Raw genomic sequence first — 6,000 nt, forward strand, 5'->3', positions numbered from 1 at the left:
AGAGAGAGAAACTCCGGAACAACCGAGACACTAAACTCATCCGAAGACTGGAGCGAAATCGGATCCCAGAGAACCTGAACAGCAGCCCACTGACCCTTCAGAGTAGACAAGGCATAGTTCTTCTGAAATCCATCCAGAAAAAACTGAAGGATAGAAGCGATAGGGCAAGAGGCAGGAGAGAGAGAGACCAAGCCCAGAACACCAGGGGTAGAAGGAAGCCCAATGTTTAGAGAAGGAGGACAAAGTGGACTTCCTACGGGAGGCCTGCATCACTGCGATGAGGTGGCCAGGCAAACCCTGGACCCCAAGAGATAGCCGTTCAACCGCCAGGGTGAGGGGGACCAGGAGGGAGAGGTCGACCTCAGGGGAGATCGACAGCGAGGCAGAATCCAAGGAGGACCCACCTCCGGACTCTGCAACAATGGGAACCAGGGCCTCCGAGGCCAGTGAGGTCACCACCTGGGCCCCCACCTGCTGCACCTTCAGCAAGAAGGCTGTAATCAGAGGAAAAGGAGGGAAGGCGTACAGCAACCAAGTGGCCACGGGAGAGACCACGTCTCCACCTCCCCATAACTTCGGAGTCCGGAAATAAGAGGGGAAGCAGTGCATTGGTCCGGAAGGCAAACCAGTCCAGTTTGGGAGTCCCAAACCTCTGACAGAGCAATTGGAAAATCTGGGGGAGAGGCACAGGGTCAGATCAGATGGAAACCTGCGACTCAAGGCATACACCACCACGTTGTCCACACCTCTGATATGCTGAGCAGAGATGGCTAGAAAACGGCACTCTGCCCAACCATCAAACGCACAGGCCACCAGTATCCAGGAAGGGACTGCCCTGGTGATTGATGTAAGCCATAGTGACCTTGTTGTCGGTCCGCACCAGAACATTGCTCCCAAGTAGCTGCTCATGGAAGAAACTTGAGCATGTTCCATAGCAGACAGTTCCTTCCAGTTGGGGGACCGACAGGACTTCATCTGCAGCCAACGTGCCTAGACAGACCATGGACCCAGAGTAGCCCCCCAACCGGACGCACTGGCATCAGTCATCAACATCGCCTGAAGCGGCGGGCGCAGCCACGTCTCCCTGGAGAGATTCAAAGAATCCAGCCACCACTGGAGAGTGGACACAATCTCATGATACACAGACACTGTAAAGTCCTGAACCGGGAAAGTCACCCAGCAGTGAAGATGCCACAGCAAAGGCCGAAGATGGAACCTGGCCCACGGAACTGTGAAAACAGTAGTGGCCATATGACCCTGCACCACTAGCCACTGAAGCAGGGGAGCTGAAGCCCGAGACATCAACACCTTCAACAGGGAGTGAAGGTGCAGAAGCCGGGAAACGGGAAGGAACACCCTGCCCAGAACAGAATCGAAGTCCGCCCCAATGAAGGACCTCCGGGTGGCAGGAAGGTGGCACTTCAGAAGGTTCAGGAGAAACCCATGATGCTTGAGCGTAAGAATGGTCAAAGACAGGTGCTGAGACGTCACCACTGGCGAAGGGGCCTGGAGAAGCCAATCGTCCAGATAAGGAAAAAGACACTCCCAGGAGGTGAAGATGTGCCACTATGGGAGACACCACCATGGTGAACACCCTGGGAGAGGACCGAAGACCAAATGGAAGGACACAGAGCTGCCAATGACGACCCTCCAGGCAAAACCGCAGAAACTGCTGATTCTTCTGACCCACAGGTGCATGAAGAAAAGAGTATTGGAGATCCAGCATAGACCTCACCCAACCCTCCTGAATCAATAAATACATTTGTAGAGCGCACAACTCACCCTTGAGGGTCTCAAGGCGCTGGGGGGTGGGATCACACGCTGCAGGGCGTCCCATCTTGAACGGGATCTTCTAGCCAAACCTGTTCAAGGGCCGGAGGTTGATCACAATCCGAAACCCCCCTGTGACCTTCGGAACAAAGATGATCGAATAGGTGCCCAGAACCCATTCTGCACAGGGAATTGTAACAATCGCCTTCTTCAGGAACAGGGAGTGAACGCCGTCCAACAGAACGACGATGAGCCAGACCCAAGGGAGACGGAGTCCGCACCACGCTGGAAGGCGGAGGGTAAAGAAACTCGGATACCCCCAGCAGAGTACATCCAGAACCCACTGTTCGGAAGCCGTCCGATGCCAAGCGGGTGGGAACAACTGCAGTCTCCCACCAACCACTGGCTGACCACCAGCAAGATGATCCTGAGGAGCGATATAGTCTGGAACACTGAGGACCCTGCACAGCATCCTGAGGGGGCTGCTTCTGGAAATGGCAGTGGAAATCTTTACCAGCCCCCTTCTGGCCTCGAAAGGAAGACTTCTGAAACCGCGATGGCTGGCGAAAGACTTGGCAGCAGAGAAGGAAGAATCCATACGACGAGGCTGATGTCTGAAGGACAAGGAATGCTTACGTTCTTTGAACACCTTGTGAAGCTTCTCCTCAAGGGCGTCCCCAAACAGACCAGGCCCAGTAAATGGCAACCGCAAAGCCATGGATCTCTGTGCGGCATCTGTATCTCATCTCTTCAGCAATAAATTCTGACGAGCAGCAACAGATGAACCACAGGACAAAACAGAAGCATGCACAGACTCGAAGGCAATATCCGAGAGGAATTCTGCCTGACGCTCCATGGAGTCCAGCAGGTCCGGACAACTACCACCCTCCTACATGGTGGAAAACAAGGTCTTAAAGTCTGCCAACTAGGACTGTGTGACAAGCCCCATCAACACCAGAATGAATAGCAAGATTGGACCAGCATAAGATTTCTTCAGGACAGTCCATTTTCTTATCCACCCCACCATGAAGGATATTATAGTCCGCCATAGGACGACCCAACATACTCGCCACAATAGAATCCACATGCACAGATTCCGGAATCTTATCCTCCATGTTCTGCAAAGGATAGAGCTTGGACATAAAGCTAGGCAACATGAGATGATCTGGGTTCTTACACTCTTTCAACAAGACGTCCCTCACAAAGGGGTGAATAGGCAGTCGTAGTAGCAAGCTTATGAAATTGAGGCAAGACCGCGTCCTGCGAAGTGCTGGCCGCAACCTCCTCTGGAAAACCCATGTTCCCCCTGACATGAGAGAGGATGTCTGGCAAGAAGTCCTGGGAGATATATTTTCCCTTCAGGTCCACTGCACCCAAGGAGGAACCATCAGAAGAGTCCGAACTAGAAAAGTCCGAGTAGAGGTCAAGACCCGTACCAGAATGATCACCAGCAGACCTTTTTGGAGGACTTCAAATCAAACTAAGTCTCCAAAATCAGGTGCTTCAACCGGCTGTCATCCAACTGGGCCTTCCTCACAGGAGCAGAAACCCCACTGTCAGCCTGGGAAGAGGAGACACATGACGATTCTTCAGATGTTCGCCCATATCAACCACGACCAAGAAGAACCAAACCACACAGCAAGCACAGGCGTAAGACCAACATGAAAACCGTGGTTCCCCTTTTATTGGGAATAAAGGTAGAACAGCTGAAAGAAATTGAGAAAAGTAGTGTGGGGGCATGGCCAGCTGGAATCACAAAGGCCAACCAATCATGGCTGTCGAAGGCCCAATGCCGAAAGCAGTAAGAGGGCCCCAAAGTAAACTGAGAGGAGCACCCGGAGCCCAACCCGGGTGCTCACTGGACAAAGGCCGGCTGCCGAAGCGAAGACTGGACGAGGTCCCCCCTGCAAAGCAACAGTGGAGCACCCAGAGCCCAACCCGGGAGCGCTCACACAGGCCAGCTACCTAAGCAATGCAAGGGAACTGAGTAGAGCCCAACTCGGGCGCTCAGGCAAATGTTGGCTCCTGCCGCAGCGTAAAGCGTAGCATATCCAACAGCCTACGCCCCTGAAGAGTGGAGCACCCAGAGCCCAACCCGGGTGCTCACGGAGACACGGCCCAAACCCACGGACTCCACAGGCAGAGAGTCCCGAGAAGGCCCATACGCATCCCACATTGAGGCCAGCCCAGGTGCCCATCACTCCAGAGGCCACCGGGAAGAGCACTGGAAAACGGAGAACCGGACGGAATCCAGGAAGCCAGGTGTCCCATACCCAGCAGCTCCCACAAAGGTCCAGAAGCACCCCAGAGCCCAGCAAAGGAGGAAACTGGACAAGCAGGTTGCAGGTAAGTGCCCAGCACCTACCCCAGCGTTTCCAGTCATGTCCACTGACAGGAAACAAAACAGGAAGTGCTTTCTGTTGGCTATGTAATTATATCCCCTGGCAGGAGGGTGGGTGGAGCCTAAAAGCGTATTCTGTTTTATTTCCTGTGAGTGGAATATACCTCATTAGCGATGACTGGGTTGAGGACGAGGGACGTAGAGGTAATGGCCAAGCACAACCCATGAACACCCCCTTGATGCAATGAAATGCAAAGCGCTGCTTTGTTACTTTCAGCTAACTTTCCAGCACAGAACATGATTTGAACAGGAGTTAACTCCAAAGAAACATTTTCTGCTGATTTGCATCACTTTTGTGATGCAAACATGGTGCTAAATGTTAGTAAATCTGCCTCTTAATTTGGATTGTGCAGAGGTCTGTTTAGGGCCCATCCGTTTCAGATTTGAACTCAAATGGGGAATTGTTTAAGAGACAAAAGTACATTATGGTAGCCAAACATTTGTTTGCTCGTTGTGAAAATGCAGCTGCAGTTGCCTGCAGTGTATTTTACCAAGTTTCATTAGCACTGGTTAAAACTTTGATGCCAGCAAACAAAGGTCTGCTGTTCTACATTGGATATGTGGTGGATGGTCAGAAGTGCATAAAAAAAATGCAAATCTAAAGTTTTAGCTAATATGGTTACCAAATACTGCGAGTTTGACGAGACTTTTCAGGTAATTTCAGACAGGCTGCTTTTTAGGTCGAGCCTCCAAGCATCGCACTTTCGCTGTCACTTGGTAATAACCTAATGTGCTTTAATAAAAAAAATCTAAAATGGGGCTTTTAGATCGCCCATAAACTTCACATTTGTTAACTACTTGGCTTGCTTCTAGCAGTTCATACAACACGTCACTTCCTGTCTCTGTGTGGAGCATAGACTAAGTACTGAATGATTTAGTTTAATTCGTGTCTGTCCTCTGCTGAGCTGTAATTGAGGTACTTTTCCTTTCAATTTTATCTAGTGCAAACTTGGTGTGAATGTATTGTGTTGCTTTACATTAGCACCAGTTACATTACACGAAGTCTCTTGCCTTTTTTTAAAGGCAAGAAGAGATTATTTTGGAGCGCAAACTCGACACAAAGGTATTGGAGCGCTTTCATTATCACCAGCTCCTTTACACAGTCACATTCATTTCAAGTCCTCTTTATTTTCCTTCGCACTACAGCGTACGTCAACATTCCAGTTAAAAATGGCAATTTAACATCCCACTTCATTACTCTAAATTACAGCCACGTGCTACTTGTTTGCCTCGCTAAAGGACTAAATATTACGCACGCGTTAGGAAGGCCTGCCTGAGCATGCATGTTTGGCAATCCTGCATTTTTAAAACGGTAACCGAACTAAACTGCAATGTTCTAACTATTCAAGACATATTTAAATATTCCCTATTTAATATAATAATAATAAAAATTCTGGTGGTTTGGCCTGGGTCCCCCCACTGAGGGGGCACGGCTTTAAAACGTTTGAACGCCACTTTACTAACGGCTACTATTGAGAAATCAGCCGACTCCGGTTCTGGTAGTTCAGTAAGAGGTGGCACATCAAATCCATTTAAAATCAACATTGTGATTTTGTGACGACCAGAACCGACCCCTGGACCGCGTCGGCTGCTGGAGCCTAGAGCTGCACCACCGCCTGCAGCTGCTGCGGGGCTGAGCCTGGCGGTGCGTGTTTCGTAGGAGTCGCCGCTGTGGGCAGGACCGGAGGCGACCCGAAAACCAAATTGCTGTCCTCGCAAACATAAGTGAGTGTCATACAGAGCAGCCTAATCGGTCTCACTGACAAAATGTGCTTTAAATTTAGTGCGCGGTCACATCCGTTGCCTCCCGTCCTGCTGTGTTGCACAGC

This window comes from Triturus cristatus, chromosome 3_2 (assembly GCF_964204655.1).
Source record: "Triturus cristatus chromosome 3_2, aTriCri1.1, whole genome shotgun sequence".
Classification (NCBI taxonomy): domain Eukaryota; kingdom Metazoa; phylum Chordata; class Amphibia; order Caudata; family Salamandridae; genus Triturus; species Triturus cristatus.